Genomic DNA, 17,909 nt, shown 5'->3' with positions numbered 1-17,909 from the left:
CCCATGAAATCATAAACCTCCTAAAGACAAGGATCACATATTCCCAATGCTCTGGGATGTGTCTAAGAAATTGAAAATGTTTTATGTATTGATGAATGAAGCAAACATAATAATAATAGAAAGTGAGAGGGGAATGAGACTAAAAAATTTCAGAGAAAGTAGTGAGAAGAGATGTGGGGGAGAGAGAACAATATGCATTTTATCCTGTATGTAAGTGTAATTCTCAAAAGCTGCTTGCAATTTTACAAACACAGAATACATACTTAGCAGAACATGGTTCAATTTCCTCCTCTGTGAAATGAGAGTGTTGATCTAAGTCCTGTTCAGCTTTAAAATGCAAAGACTATATGACTCTCGGATTCCCCAGAGAAATATGATCTTTGATTTGGGGATGTTTCTCCTTCTCCGAGCTTGGTCATGCCTGGTGCTGTAAAGCCCCTGTGTCAGTCGTGGACACCCTCATCACCCTGTTTTGTCTCACTTCCCCTCCAGCTCTGATTCCATAGACTTTAATACCCTTATTATTTCACATTTTATTACTGCTTGCAAAAATTTGTATCTGCTGTCTTTGCAATATTTGTATTTTCTCTCGATTGCCTTTATTTGCCTTCCCAGTATGTAAAGAAAGAAAGAAAAAGAAAGGGCTCTGTTTCCTACCGCTTTTTGTTGGTGTATTTTTCATTTGTGACATAAGGAAACAAAATTATCAGTAAATGTCATTATTTAAAAATTGCCGGAAGAGACATGGGGGAGGGAGGGGAGACATGACAGGATTTTCCAATGATTATAATTTATTCACTTGTGGTTCTTCAAAGCAGTTTGCCATTGAAACATACTGCTCCGTGTTTTGTAATATATCATTAAATACCCATTAATGAAGACCTCTCTCTCTCTCTTTCCTGCTTCATTCAAGAGGTTGAGGTGGAAATATAAACCAATAACATATACACTGATACGGATTTTGCTAAGAAACTGGTACTTTAATTCTGCCTTCAGTGATGACTCATTTCTGAAATTAGGCACTTTTTCTTTTTTAAGAGATTGCTTTTTGCCTTAGGGCATGTGCACTTACCATAGAGAAAAAGAGAGAAAGCCAGAGACAGTGAGAGAGAATGTGAGAAATCACTCCCCAGGGGGGATGGCCACGCCACAATCCATTTTCCTTCTTTCTCCTCCCAGGATCTTGGAGACAAATGCACGTGATTTTCAAGTCACTGGGTCTGGTATTCAGACTGTGGTCAGCTACGTGAGAGTCCAGCAACGTAACCACTATGCCATCTGCTGGTCCCCGTATCAGGCACTTTTTACATCAACTCTAAAAGTGCAAACCTTTATTCTTTTACCTAGATTAGAGAAAAACCCCAAGGAAAGAAGCATTTGTTTTAGAATTTGGTTGTTTATGGTAAAATTAAATAAAGCCCTGAGTCTAAAACTCATTAAACTAAAACATATTAGGTCAACTTTAAATCCTTTTCTTACTTAGTGCTTAAGAAAATAACACAGGCCCATTAGTCTTCTTGTTCTTGTCAAATATAGAAACTGGAGCTGATTTTTCATTAGAGTGGAGATTAAATTTAAAAACCAGAATAATGAAAAGTTTAAGTGATACTAAATGAGTCATATTATGTTTGTAACTTAAATTCCCCCTTTCAGATTTAAATAATTAGAGAAATGATCTTTAGTATACTGCTTTAGCAGCAATCCAATTATGGTGTCTTACACTGGACCTAATTTTCTGCTATTAATTGTACATATTAATTGAAAGTCATTTCCACCAATTGAAAGGCAGTTGCTTAATGAGTTTCTATAATGTGAACAATTCTGTGTGTAGTTCTAAAGAACAGTCACTTTCAAACTTTTTAAATTAAGATTCACAGTTAATAAATGTTTTATGTTGGGCCAGCAAATGATATGGTGGTTAAAGTGGCTGATCTCACATGGGTGACTGTGTGGTTTGAGTCCTGGACCTTGTAGCTTGAACAACATGCTGGGTGCATTTGCATATGTGTCCAAATCTCAGAGGAAGAAATGGAGGAGAAAGGATTGTGGTGTAACCATTCTCCATGGAGAATGCTATTTAACTTTCTTTCTCTCTTTTCCTCTTTCTCTCACCTCCCTCTCTCTCTTTCTCTCTGGAGTGAGTGAAAATGCCTTCTAGGAATAAAAAAACATATATATATATATATATATATATAGTGAGCAAGCATTCATGCACACATTTAAGAGGAATAAGTTAAATGAAACAAAATTATGGTTTTATTTGTGAAACACACTCTGGTAGTCTTTGCTTTATATTCTATTTTATACTATTTATTTTGTTATTGTATGCTACTTAATTAAAAAAATGTTGATTGGGACCCACGATTAGCAGATTGAAAAACACTGCTCTGGAGTACCTTGGACTCTGTCTTCAAAGAGACTGTAACTAGGTCAGGAGAGATTAATAATAAGAAAGAGCATATAGCTTAATAATGGAGTCCATGAAAATGTCTTTGAAGAGATAAGACTTAACTCTTTGAAGAACAAATAGAATATGGAAAAGTGAAGGTGCAAACAGGAAAAAAACAAAACACAGGTATGAATATAGACTTGTTCTTACAACAGTGAGGAGACAGTCCTGGTAGAATTGCAAATGCACTTTTGGGACCAGGGACAATAAAGGCAGAGAAACAGTTTGTGATTAGATGCATAATAAGTTTGAGAATAAGAAATGTTTACACTTAATATTGGAGAATCCAGAGAGTAATTTGAGTATTTTGATCATTACAAAAGTGTAAATAAAGTGACATTTAAGGAAGATTATTACATGATAAAAATACACAGAATTAGTTATGAAAGAATAAGTCCACAGGGAGAGTCACTGTAGTAGTAATTCTGATGTCATGTTGATGGAATCTAGGCTAGGTGGTGGCACCTTGGAAGTATATCAGATAAAGTCATTGGAATGATTTTTGAACTTCCTGCTTAAAGAAGTGACATATATTATGTATTGTGTTGGATTATGTATTGTGTTGTGTTGTCAGAAAAGTCATGACACATTTTTTCAAAGAAAAATACAAAAAATAATATGATTTTCTGATAATCCAATATATAATATTACGTATATGACACAAGATATTATCAGAGTCTCTACTTTAAATTTTTACAACATAAAAATGTCCTGAATAGAATACAATTTAATACATATTGTTTATTCATTAAATACATATTTACTAAGCATCTTCCATTATGCACCGTAATGAGTGCTGAAGAGTAAGTGGTACGCCAGTCAAATCACTGCCTTATAAAACTTACTTCTTCATGGGAGGAAAAAAGTGATATTTATAAAGAATAAATAAAATACTTTTAGGTAATAATACATGGTATAGAAGTAAATAAAGATGGGATATAAAGTACAATTTTTAAGGGAACAAAGGGTGTTATTTTAGCTACAAACATCAATTGCAAAAACAGGGAAGAGAAAATCGAGTCTGTGTCAGGACTTACACTTCTATATGTGACTCTGCATTTCATATGGAAAAAGCCAGAGACAACACATGTAGACAAAAAATCGGGACAATGAAGATATAAAGAATCCAAGGCTGATTCCATCTGTGGAAGTCAGAAGAGTTCTCTGACTCTCTTAGCCATGCAATTTGACTGATTCTAAATTAATTATTCAAAAATCTTTAGTGTCAAATTGGTCTAGGGGCTAGATGGATAGCCCTAGAATTGTTGAATTTTCTGTCTGTTTTTTTAAAGAGAGATTTTTTTCCCCCCTATAGGATGTATATGCTTGGTAAGGAGACAGAGAGAGAGATAGAGAAAAAGAAAGTGAGAAATCACCTCCTGGGGGGTTGACCATACTGCAATCTCTTCTCCTTCATTTTCCTCTTGGATTCTGGGCACACAAACATATGCACTTGGCGCAAATTTTAAGCTGCTGGTCTGGAGCTCGAACTGCAGTCTACTACATGGGAGTCCAGTGATGTAACCAGTACATCATCTGCTGGTCCTGGATTGTTGAGTTTTAGTAAAGGGCGTAAGAATAGAGCAGAACTACAACCTCTAGAGATTATTGTTCAAAATGCAAATGATTGAACAGTCACCCCAGATCTACTTGATCAAGCAATTTAGGAGTCTCTGAGGAATGTATGTTTCTAACAATTACCACAGATGAAGTCTAAAATTATTCAAGTTTGAGAACAAATCTCTTTAATGTTCTGGTTGAGTTGAACTTCAACTAGGCAAATTAAGTGATGCTCCTGGTTATACTGTCATGGATTAAGCTAAAACTAGGATCTGAGGTTTCTTGATGTTAAAAGATCATGGATTTATATACATGTATATCTGACTCAAGTTTGGCTCTGGTTTTCATGGGTTTTGTGGCCGTTGTCAAATAGATTAAGCTCTTCAAGCCATTGATTTTCTTTACTAAAAATGGGAATGCTTATTATACTTATTTTAAAATGTTCTTTAGATTGTTTGCAAAATCCAAGATAACTTTTGTTAACTAACAGTGCCTTGCTTCAAAAGCATGTATGAACTGTAGCTACCAGTCAGTGTTCCAGCTGTATCAGGGTTAATAGAACACATGTTTAAATATGTGAGCTCAGGCTAAATTAGGGCATGCTCACATCCCAGTTGTGGCATTTACTGGCACTATCTGCTGAGGACAATGTTATGAACTCATTGTGCCATTACTCCTTCATTGGAAAAATGGTGAAAGGAATGCACAGTAAAGAACTGATCTAAAGATCCTATGAGTTCATGTAAATAAAGCCCTTAAAACAAGGTGAGACACATTTTCATGTTCTCAATATGCTCTTGTGCTTATGTTCTTATCTAGAAAGAAAGAGAGAGAGAAGTTTGGGGAGGCCATGGCTGACCATTTCTGTTAAGAAGGAGTGTGAAATGTGGAGCATTTAAAAGAGGTCAGTGCAAACTTAGGAGTCAGGAATGCTTGGATACCTGTTTCTCGTGTATATAGAGTTGTCTCCTTGGATATTTCAAACTTAGGTAAGGATGAAAATTGGGTCGACAGCATGTTCCCCCAGGTGTCCTTGTTCCACTGTTTATGTTTCTCAGCTGTCTCTTCTTACAAGTTTTCTTGTTCCTTTACTTTGGTTAACTTGGTATTTTCCATGGATTTTCTGAAATCCAAGGACATGAAAATGTGATTTTTACATTTGAACATATTTTCTAGTTTCTTTGGTGTTTCATCTTTTATTGAAACCTCAAAATATTATTCCTCCAAAGAGAAATTATTTTTAAAATTTTGAAATAAAGTGCTTGTCTATTAAAATATATAGGTCACGATAATTAATTGAGTTCCTTAGGTAACATAATAAATAACATAATCGTTTACTTTTATTTTTATAAGTACCTTCATTAGGATTAACCTTAAGATTAAAAATGTGACTTATATCTACATACACATAAAAGCAGGCAATCATGAATCCTGACGATTGTACTTCCAAAACAATCAGATCTATCATTTCTGTGTCTCAGGCCTGAAACCAGTTTTATAAACAGTTCTCTGAAGGGTCATGCCAATAGCCTTCTACCTAGTTTCCTAAAATATTCCCTATACACAAACAGGTACTTTTTATGTTTTATAAGTTTTTGCTTTAGGGCTCATGCACTCACCAGAGAGAGAGAGAGAGAGACAGACATAGTAAGAGGATAAGTGAGAAATCACTTTCTGGGGGGAGGGTCACATTGCAATCCCCTCTCCTCCATTCTTCTCCTGGGATCTTGGGTAGGCATTTACGCATACCCAGTGTGATTTTTTTTTTATGTTATGTAATTTATTTGTTTATTGGAGAGGTTTTTGCTATAGGGCACATGCGCTCACCAGAATGACAGAGAGAGACAGAGACAGAAAGCAAGAAATCACCCCCCAGGGGGGAGGGGATGGCCACGTTGCAATCCCTTCCTCTCCATTCTCCTTCCACGATCTTGGGCACACAAGCACACATGCCTGGCATGAGTTTATGCCACTGGGTCTGGGACTTGAACTGCAGTAGACTACGTGGGAGTTCAGCGACATAGCCATTACACTAACTGCTGGTCCCACCAGTGTGATTTTTAAGCCACCGGGTTTGGGACTTGAACCATGGTCACTACATCATCTGCTGGTCCCCAGTTGTCTTTTAAAACTACAAATCTCTCCACATCACTCCTGTGCTTCAAGCATTTCCATTACTTTCCATGTTCTTAGGATAAAGCTAAAAGCCTTCCAAAGGTCTTCAAAAGTCTCACATGTGCTCCTTTTCACTTCCATTCTAGCTCCTCTCTAGGCTCACTGCAGTGTGGAAACTGCACATCAGCAAGTCCACCGAGGTCATTTTATGAGTCTTATACTATCATCATTTTAAGGAAACCTTTAAGTTTCAACTTCTCAGCAAGCAAATAATTACACAATGCTAAAGGCCACAATTGGCTCCCCTTCAAAACCTCACCTTCAGAACCATACTATCCAGCACCTCATGATTGGTCCACAAACCAACCAATCATAACCCACCTTTTACAATCCTTCGTTTAACCAATCACCTCCCACCAACATGTATATAAACACAATCTCTGGCCCACAATAAAAGGATGACCCTGAAGAGTTGTAACACTGTTTCGTCTCCATGTTGTAACATTGCGCTGTTTGTCTCTCACTCCTTCCCTCAGGAAATCTGTTTGACTGTCCTGTAGGTCGGGACACTGCAGTGTCAGTATCTCTCCCATCCTCAAGCTTTCCTTCTGTTTTTAACCACTGAAAAATTCTTTCTTGCTCTTACCCACCACTGAAACATGCAAACCTCTTACTCCTCAGCCAAATCTTAGGTTTCAAGTTTTATTTCTTTGGCAAGTCATCCCTGATTCCATAGAATATTTTAGGCTCCACTATTTATAGTATCCTAACACCCTATAGTATGAATTCTACTTTATAGTTCTTATCATAACTGAAGCCAAATAATACATTATTTAAGGTTTGTAGTTCACATGGCTTTTAAACCCTATGGTGATAGGGAGCATGCAAGAAGTTTTCAATATTATATCTCCAGTCTTGAACAAGTGCCACACACAAAGCAGGAACTCAGAAAATATTTCTTAAGTGAACAAATTCATGCATGAATGACATCCAAGATCTAAATTTAAAATTTGAAAACATATTACCTCTAATGATAGGCACAACTTGCCACAACTAAGCAGATTTCAATTTTAACACATACTGAGAGCTGGCAGCACAGACAAACATATGATAATGATGGAATGACTCTCTATTACTTGTTCCTTGTTGCCTGACTATAGCAGCTTTGGCCCTACTGTGACACATGGGTCTTAGTAGGACATATATACTAACTGACATTCATTTAGATTAATGTAGACTGAAGGAACCATTTAAAATATTACGCATTTGTACCAAATGAAGTAAAGTGAATACAATGGTCTTTTTGTTTTGAGTCTACAAAAACATCTTTCCCTCTTGAGAGCATACCTCTTCCATCCACTGGGACTATCAATCAAATGGCCCCAAAGACTCTAGCCTAGACATAAGTAGGAAAATGGTGATTGTTATCATGGACTGGGCACATGATATAAGCAGTACCAATCAAAATTTATTGGGGTGATTTCTATGAATACGTAGAGTTAAGGCATCATTTTTCTGGAATTGTGACTACATAGTCTATTTTTTAAATAACTATTTATTTAATCTTATTATCATTACCATTATTTTCATTTTGCTATAGGGCATGCATACTCACCAGAAAGATATGAGAGAGAGAGACAGAGAGAGAAAGAAAAGGCGAGAAGGCAAGCTGCCAGTTCTAGAACTAGATCCGCGGTTGGCCATGTTGGGAGTCCAGCACCCTAACCACCACATCACCTGTTAGTCTCATGACTACTTAGTTTTAAGTTTTTAATCGTCAACTTTCCCATCGAATAGAGATAGCGTGCTTAAAAAATAAAGCAAGGATAAAACTAGAGATGAGTGAGAAACAAGGTCATCTCTGACTGTCTTTTTGAAATTAAAATTTACATAATACAATTTTTTACTCAATCTGCTTTATCTAGATTCTAGGCAGTGGCAGTTTATAGTGATAAACTTTTCCTTGACCCACTCTTTGATTGAGATGTGAAGGTACGCGGTGATATATTGTTATAATAATTGTGGAAGTGCCTCTTTTAAACACGTAAGATTCAGGCGGAAAGAAATTTAGAATGGTAGAAAGATTTCACTACGAGATTCTGTAGAATTGAACATGTGAAGGACATACTGACAGTACTGTGTCCCCTATTAAGTAATATAATACACAGCAGATGTATGTATAGGACTGATGGAACAATGGGGGAGATGGAAATCATGCTGTAGCAATGCGGAGTGCCTAGCTTAGGGGATATAAGACAAAAAGGAGACACATTACCACTGTCCAAGTATTAATAAGACTTTCACGTATCAGAAGGTATACACATACTTTTTTTTTAACTTTAAAGAAAAAAAATATGGGAGATTTGTGTACATTACTGGATGCCAAGCACTTCAACTTAGAAGTATATAGTAACAGAGAAGTCATTGCTGTAAGTGATTTCCAGATATTCAATTTTACTTACTTATTTATTTTTTGCCATAAGACCAGAGACACAGAGAGGGAAAGTGAGAAATCACCCCCCAGGGGGAAGGGAGGAGTGGTGATGATTCCAACATCTCTTCTCTGTTCTGTTCTCGGGACTTGGGCATGTACATGCCTGGCATGATTTTCAGTATGTCTGAGACTCTTAACTGTGGTCAGCCATGTTGAGAATCCAGTGCCTTCACTGCCATGTCACCTGTCAGCCAATCGTGTGGTGGTTAGAGCCGTTGAATCCCACATGGTTGAGTTTCCTGTTCAAGACCTGGACCCATCCTGGACTTGTGTACATGGGTCCCAATATCAGGAGAAAAGAATGGAGGAAAAGGAATTGATTTTTCACTTTCTCTAACTCTTCCTTTATGTCTCTCTGGAAGACACATGCACCTTATAGCAAAATAATAATAATAATAATAATAATAATAATAATAAAAGCAAAAACAAAATACACAAAGAAATTCTAGATCAAGGAGACTGATGCATCAAAAACTCATTTCTCTTCCTGTAGAAAAATTGCTCTGTGACTTGTCTTTATAGCAACAGAATGCTCAAAATTAGTAGTAAAGTGGATAGCCCAAAATATTTGTTGTTTAGTGCTAATGAGTAAACAGTGCTGTTCAATAACATCTGGCTTCTCTAAAAAGCTCTATTAAAAAAAAAAGAACATTGAATTTAAAGCTGGAAGAAACCTTGGATAGAAAATCTTGTCCAAATTTCAAGTGTTATAAATAACATGAAAAATGAGACACGAAATTAGTAACAGCATCAGGGAATATATTACAACCCTGCACCCATTCCTGAGAGAAGAAAAAGCTCAAAATCATAACTATGTTTATTTCGAAAAGCTACAAACACCAAAATGTTTTCACACAATGAAAAAATAGAAAAAATGAAAAAGAACAAATTGCACTCTGCTTTATGCAATATGCTTTTTTTTTTTTTTTTTTTGAGAGGTTTGTGCTATAGGGCGCATGTGCTCGTCAGACAGACAGAGAGAGAGACAGAGACAGAAAGTGAGAAATCACCCTCCCAGGGGGGATGGCCATGCCTCAATCCCTTCTCCTCCATTCTTCTCTCAGGATCTTGGGCACATACTCACTTGGGCCTGGTGTGAATTTTAAGCCACCAGATCCAGGATGCGAACTGCAGTCGACCACATGGGAGTCCAGTGACATAGCCATTACGCTAACTGCTGGTCCCTATTATGCAATATGGTTTTGAGGACAGATTTTGATTCCACTGTGAGATCTCCCCTTTTTTTTTTTTAGGAATGCAGGAACTGGAGAATGGGGAAGCAGCTCTACACATAGTAACTGGGATATTTTGTGACATGTAATTTCTGATAATGTTCACCCAGCACAGGTGAAATGAGAACCTAAAGGAATAGTTAATTTATTTAATATCTTATCACAGTGTCTATGTAAATAAATTCAATAAAATTTAATCTTAATTCTCTTTCTATGTTCCAAGTCTCTTGACTCATGGAATGAGATAGTATAAAACTTGACTCGCATCTTTATAAGTAAGCAGATGAAATTATGAAAAATCATGAAATAGGTTTTATTTATCTAGTGATGTTATATTGTGATATTAAGATAAGCATATATCAGGGGTCAGCAAATTTTTTTCATCAATGGTCAGATATTAAATACTTTTTCTCTCCTATCCATACGGTCTCTGAGACAACAAATTAACTTGGCCATGGTAGTGTGAAAACAGTCATAGACAATACATAAGTGCATGACCGTGTTGCAATTAAACTTTATTTATAAAAACAGGTGATGGATGGGGGGTTGACACACAGCCTATATTTGCTGATGTTCTAACTACTCAATTTTTTCTTTTGGGAGGATCATCAAGGGAATGTGGGGAACAACAAGAGAATGCTATCGAGTTTCCATAATAATAAAAGAGCTGAGAGAAATGGCAGGTCAAATAAGGTCTCATGGTTGAGAAAATGAAGGCAATGGTGTGTGAACTTAACATACGAAGGCCATTGAGAAACCAAGAATACTCATGAATAAAGCACCCTCCAATAAAAACAGAAAACTTCCACATGCGAAAATTATTATAAAAACTTAGAATGCCATAGTAACATTACTTAGATTGCCCTCTTCATGTTATCCAGTTGCCAGAGAAAAGAGAGAAAGAAGAAAAAGGTGGGAAATTCAGACTTGGCTAAGTAGTTATCTGAAAAACTGTTTAAAACTGCAAGTATAGGGTGCCAGCAAGTGGCGTGGTGGTTAGGGGTGCTGGTCGACTGCAGTTTGAGTCCCAGGCCTGGCACTCACTCTCCCTCTCTCTCTGCATTTCTTTGGTCAAATTAAAAAATAACAATGAATAAAGTTGAATAAAATAATTCTTTAAAAAAACAGGAAGTGTAACAGAGTTGCTTGAATTGGAAAGTTTCGTAATTCAGTAATTAAAAATAAGTCAGATGTTTAGGAGACAAGATTTAGAAATATAGAGAAATACAAATTTAAATATTTTTAAACCTCTAATCATATGATTGCTTAAATATGCCCCATGACCTTTACAAGATGGTAATGGTAAAAGTATCATAGAACAGAACAAAGAGCTATCATCCTATAAAATTAAAAAAAGAATATCATAGTATCATGGGAAAAAATCAGTATTAAGAGGAAAGTGTATAACAATAAGCACTTAAATAAACAAAAAGAAAGATTTCAAATAACCTAATGATGCACCTCTAAAAACTAAAAAAGTAAGAATGAACTAAACCCAAAATTAGTAGAAGAAAAAAATAATAAAGATCAGAGCAATAAAAATAAAATCTTCCAAAATGCTAAAGATCATCTAAACAAAACCAAAATAACTTTTTTTTTTTTTTGGAGAGGTTTTTGCTATAGGGCACGTGCACTCGCCAGACAGAGAGACTCAGAGAGACAGAAAGCGAGAAATCACCCCCCGGGGGGGATGGCCATGCTGCAGTCCCTTCTCCTCCATTCTCCTCTTGGGATCTTGGGCACGCATACACACGCGCCTGGCGTGAGTTTTAAGCCGCCGGGTCCAGGACGTGAACCGTGGTCGACTACGGGGGAGTCTAGCGACATAGCCATTATGCTACCTGCTGGTCCCAGCAAAATAACTTTTTTAAAAAAGATGAATGTGATTGTTAAAGGGGCTAGACTCCCACATGGCTGACCATGGTTCAAATCCTGGACCTGTCAGCTGGCTTTCTCAATTTCCCTCTTTCTCTTTGATCAAACTGGAAAATAATAATAGTGAATGAAGTTAAATAAAAATAATTCTTAGAGAAAAAGATGGACAAAATTGACTAAATATTAAGAAGGCTAACTGACAAAATAAAGAGAAGATTCAAATAAATAAAATCAGAAATAAAAAAAGATTCATTATAACTGATACCACAAAAATAAAAGATTATATGACAGGCAGCAGATGGCATGGTGGTTAAGGTGCAGGACTCCCACATGGCCAATTGTGATAAGAGACCTGAACCCAGACTGAAACCTCAAGCTGGACATGTGTGAACGCATGCCCAAAAATCCAGAGAGGAGACTAGAGGAGAAGAGATTGAAGCATCGTCACATCCCTGGGGTGGGGGTGGGGGTGATTTGTTTCTGTCTCTTGTTTTTCTGGTGAGCACATATGCCCAATAGCAAAATCTCTCTAAAAAGTAAGTAAGTAAATAAATAAATAAAATTAAATAATTTAAAAAGTTTATTTGAGACTATCATGAGCAACTATAAGCTAACAAATTGGAAAACCGAAACAAAATGATAAGTTCTTCAATACATAAAACTTATCAAGATTGAGCCAGAAAAATATATCCAGTAATCTACATTAAATTGAATGTTCTTTCAAAATGTAGTTATCCTTTTTATTTATTATTTCCACTAATTTTTCCAAGTGTTTTGAAACTCTCAAGTTCAGCATCCAGCCTACCAAGAACAGAAATACTTTCTTAACAATCATTACTTCTTACTCCTGCTTCATAAATAGGCCATTATGCACATTCATATTCATACCACAAGTCTTTTCACAGGACCAGTCACTGTGTTGACGCATTTATTCATTCACACACTGATTCAGGTCTGAAGATACAGGAGTGAGCAAAAGCACACGAGACTTCTTAGCTGTCAATTCAGTGATGCCTTCTTTTCAAAATATTTTCTCATTTTCCCCAGGTTTTTCCCCTTCTACCTGGAAGACAGAAACCATTGAGAGGAGTGAGCAGATAAATCATCACCACATGTTCATTGCTCATATAATGAAATTTTTGTGTGGCAAAAGCAGACAAGAGGAAAATGTCAATTAAGCATTCAGGGTCCAGAAATCCTTGTAACGAATGTTGACATTTATATACTTCTAAGAATAACTATGAAAATCTCAATTTTGTAGTTGTCTGTGCCACTAAAGCATCGACATGCTGTGAACACAAAATAAGTATAGACTCCACAATGGTGTTCTATTACATGCTCACATTGTATTTCAAATCTCTCTTGTTCGTTTCCTTTTCTGTCTCTCAATTTACTATTACATTTATGTCTTCCATTTTTTTTTGTATGTTAAAAATTCTAAAATTGTGTCTTTTATGTCTAAATTAATTATTATTATTATTTTTTACTGAGCTTGGAAGTCTTGTGTTCAAAGTTTTATTAAATAGAATGACCTTCTTAGATTTTGTATATACATTTCAGACTGGCATTTCCTCATACATACCAATAAAAAAAATAGGCCTCAGATTTATAATGGATTGGTTGGTAAACCTCTAATGCCATTATCCATCCATCTGCCTATCTCTCTCTCTCTCTCTCTCTCCTCTTTTTATTCTTTTGTAGTACATGATCCGATTTTTCCCCTTTTATAAAATATAACATAGTTTTATTTATGACAATAACAGTCAGGGTACTTGATAGTGCAAAAACTATTAACATCATGGTTTTTCTTGATTTTATTTCAGACGATGACATTGAATTGTATTTAACATATGAAATTATTATCAACTCATATTTTTCTATGTAAAAATGCATTATACCTTTCCCAGCATCCCAACATTATATTTTTCTTTTGTTTCTTTATTCTTTTAAAATCTGCTGAAATTTTCATGATATTCTGTCTTTCATTGTTGATGTATAAATAATCCACACCAGTAACATGCATATCTATGTAAATTCAGAGCTTTCTTCCTCATCTTAATGCTCGGTCTTGTGATCATCCTGCAGAACCAAGATGAACTTCACTCCCTCAATTCAAATTTGGCTCACACATTCAACACACGCAGTAATAGGGTATAAAGAGGTTTATTTGTCATGTAATGATGCTTTCAGAGATATCTAGACAGGTTTACAAGTTCATTTGCAGATGGATTGAGAAAGCCGAGGAAAAATACTGAACACTACATACAGAATTTTGCACTTGTCAAGGTGTGTGGCAGGGGCGAGGACTCATATAACAGCCAGATGTTTCATGGTTTGAATTTCCTGAGGACACTAAAGAAGGGAATACCCGGACTTTCTTATCCGACTCAGATATAGGATATAAGAAATGGGGCTTGAAAGAAGTCAATAATCAAACCACAAAAGTGAAGACAGACTTTTTAGTATGAGATTACATGATTGCCACAGTAGAATATAAAGATAAAGAAGATTCAGTGCAACTCAAATCTTGCCTCTTGAAACTTTTAGCATAACAAGAAAATCTTACAAAAATGAAGAATAAACACATTTTTGTTTCATTTTGATTTTCACTGTGGAAGACAGCTCTTTGGAACATTATGTTGACTCCCTTCTAGTGGAATTTATTCCAATAGTGCTAGAAAATAGATAAACTCTGGGGAAGGGTGGGTAAAATTTGTCCAAAGACTACTGAAAATTAAGTTTTTCATCACCAAGAGAGTAAATTATTCCTGTCTACATTTGCAGTAAGACTACATGTGACTCATTTTCTTCCTTAAATTTTTTTTGGTTGTTTGTGTTACTACACATACATTGAGGATTAATTGGTAGTAGTTTAAAGTTACTTTGTTCTTTAGTTTCATTTTTGAAAAAAAACAAAATTGAAAATAATCATTAGAATTTTTACAAACCATGAAATAATAGAGTTTAAAATTCCCCTTAGCCAACATCCAAGCCAAGCCAAAATGTAGCAATAGTAAAGTAAAAAATTTAATCAACAAATAATAAATAACCACTAATTTCTAAGTATGAGCTAGAAATCATGAAGAATACAAAAAAAAGTACCAAGTTAGGTTACATGCTTTAAAAATATATATATATTTTTTTTTTTATTTTTTCAGAGACATTATTATTATTATTATTTATTGGAGAGGTTTTTGCCATAGGGCACATATACGACCGCCAAACAGACAGAGAGACACAGAGAAACAGAAAGCGAGAAATCATACCCTGGGGGGATGGACACGCTGCAATCCCTTCTCCTCCATTCTCCTCTTGGGATCTTGGGCACGCATACACACGCGCCTGGCGTGAGTTTAAGCCACCGGGTCTGAGACTTGAACTGCAGTTGGCTACATGGGATCCCAGCGACATAGCCTTTATTTTAGGGACCAGCCAACTGTTGGTCCCTAAAAAAATACATTTTAAAGAGACAAATATTTTAAAAATAAAGCATATTTGTGTCATTGAATTACACTAAATGTAATGGTTAAATATGATAAGTGATATAAAACAGCAATGCCTGGCTGCTGCAACCTTTGAATTTCATCTTGATCATGTTCGGTCATGAAAGATAAGCACTGGCTAGTTAAGGGTAAAGAATTATGGCAGGCTAAGGGTGAGATTTGAGAGAAAATTTGAAAGACTTGTTTATCACACAGTAAGAGGACAAGAATTCCAAGAAAGGTCAAAATTAAGCATAACAAAGAAGTGAAAAGTTGTAAAGTACACTATATACTATGGGCAGATTAACTACACTTTATGGTTTACCTGAGATAGTCCTAGTTTACATATATTGTTCCAATAAAACTGTTACACTATTTTGTACTTAAAAATGGTGATAGATTGGCCAGTATGTGGCATAGTGGTTAAGACATTGGACTCCCACATGGATGACTGTGGTTCAAGTCCTGGACCCAGCAGCTTGAAACTCACTCTGGACATGAGTGCGTGTGAGCCCAAAATTCCGGAAGGAGAAAGAAGGAGACGCGACTGTGGTGTCTTCCTCCCCTGTGGGGCTTTTTCTCACTTTCTCTCTCTGTGTCTCTCTGGCTAGCACAAGCCTTATAGCAAAAATCTCTCTAAAAAATGGTGATATATTTGAAAAATTAACCATATGGTCATACTATCTATGGGGATATCAAAAAGACAGATGAAAGTTAAAGAGATTAAAGTGTTAAAGAATTAATGAGAGCATTGGAATTGGCAAAGGATTTGTGAAGAAGGTGATCTAAAGGGTATATATTTTCAAATTTTATTCACAAAGAAGTTGAGGCCAAGAGAGGTTAAGTAACTTCAGAAATTGCTCAGCAAGGAAGAGGCAAACTGACATGCAAACTACAATTAACCTGACTCCCAAGTCCATGATCTCCCGGGGGAACAGAGAGTGAGGTGTCATGGAAGCTAAGATAGGGCAATTTACACTGTGAAACACTGCTGAGACTGAACGGGATGAAGGCTTTAAGCATAGTCGTGTTCATTGACTATCTTTAAGAAGAAAAAAAAATCAATGACATAACAGTGGGAAAAAGTAGATAACCCTGTATTAAAGAATAATGAATAATAAGATAAAGACTTATAGTAAGCAACTATGAAATTCCCTAGTAAAAAATACAGCTATGGAAGCTAGAAATTCTATTTAGAATTGAGATTTGAGGCAAGAGCCTGTTTATTAGTAAAGGTAATGTTTAAATAAAATAAAGACAGAAAGAAACCAAGAAACTGAAAGAGAGTGAGCAAAATGGAAAAAAAAATAAAAAGCAGGGAGAGGAATAATTTGTAGAATAGAGTCTCAGAGTGGATTGAGGAGTTGTGGTAAGATACAGGTGGAAAAAAAGTACTGTAAGTACTCTGTAGGAAACCTGTGTCTCAAAAATTTAGTTAGACCATGAATTACCATGAAGCACACAATGAAACTCTGTTTAGATTTACTATTATTTGTCTTTTTTTTTTTTTTGAGAGGTTTTTTTACTATAGGGTACATGCGCTCACCAGACAGACAGAGACATAGAGACAGAAAGCGAGAAATCACCCCCTGGGGGGATGGTCACGCTGCAATCCCTTCTCCTCCATTCTCCTCTCGGGATCTTGGGCACGCACGCACACGCGCCTGGCGTGAGTTTTAAGTCACCGGATCCGGGATGCGAACTGCGGTTGACTACGTGGGAGTCCAACGACATAGCCATTACACTAACTGCTGGTTCCCTTATTTGTCTTATTCTTAAAATAAAATGGATAGAGAAGATTATGCCATGGTCATTAAGGCAGCTGGATTCCACATGGCCAATTGTGCAGTTCATATCCCAGACATGGCAGTTTGAAAACCACACTGGGCATGCGTGCATGTGCATCTCAAATGGAGGAGAAGGGATTGCTGTGTGGCCGTCTCCTTTCCAGGGGGTGCAGGGGGTGCTTGCTCACTCTCCACCCCTGCCTCTCTCCCGCAATCACACATATGCTATAGCTAATAATAACAATAATAAAGTGGAAAAGATATGTTTTCTATAAATTCTGAAAGCTGTTGTCCAAGTCTGACCAAGGTCAAACTCATTAGTCTACTTGGAGCACTAGGTGAAAGGATCAAGAGAACTCAGGCCATGCTGGTCTCCAGGAAGCCTGGGCACCTGGAAAAGAATTAATTGGTGACCTAACACTAATTGGAGAGCAGCACAGCCAAGATCATTAACAGCTGATTTTCCAGAATGTACTCCTTCCAATTTATATTACGGACTCCTTAGTCTTAAGATTGGCTTCCTTTTGTTCAGAAATGAATGGAGCAAAAATGTTTAGTACAATTTTGGAGAAAGAAAGATAGCAGGTTACTGATATAAGAGAGTGTTTTAGTTTAATGTAAAGATAACTTTAATACATGCAGTGGGAACAATTAGTCCGATCAAATGTTATCCGTTCAGGTCATTAATTTACTTAAAGCACAAATATTTGTATCTTTCAAGCTATATATTATAAAATCTTTTGATTGGTTAGCTTGTTTTTAATGTCTGTAACATTGGACTTCATTGTTTGAATCAAAGGTAAAGTCACAGGCAGCCCTGTGGCAAAAAGAACGCTCTGCTCAGGACAAGGTAGATCCTACATAGTGACCACAGTTCAAATCTCCAGCCCTGTGTGCCTGAAACATCCTGGGTGT

Source organism: Tupaia chinensis, unplaced genomic scaffold, assembly GCF_000334495.1.
Source record: "Tupaia chinensis unplaced genomic scaffold, TupChi_1.0 Scaffold000654_1, whole genome shotgun sequence".
In the NCBI taxonomy this organism is placed as follows: domain Eukaryota; kingdom Metazoa; phylum Chordata; class Mammalia; order Scandentia; family Tupaiidae; genus Tupaia; species Tupaia belangeri.
This window is presented reverse-complemented; position numbering follows the sequence as displayed.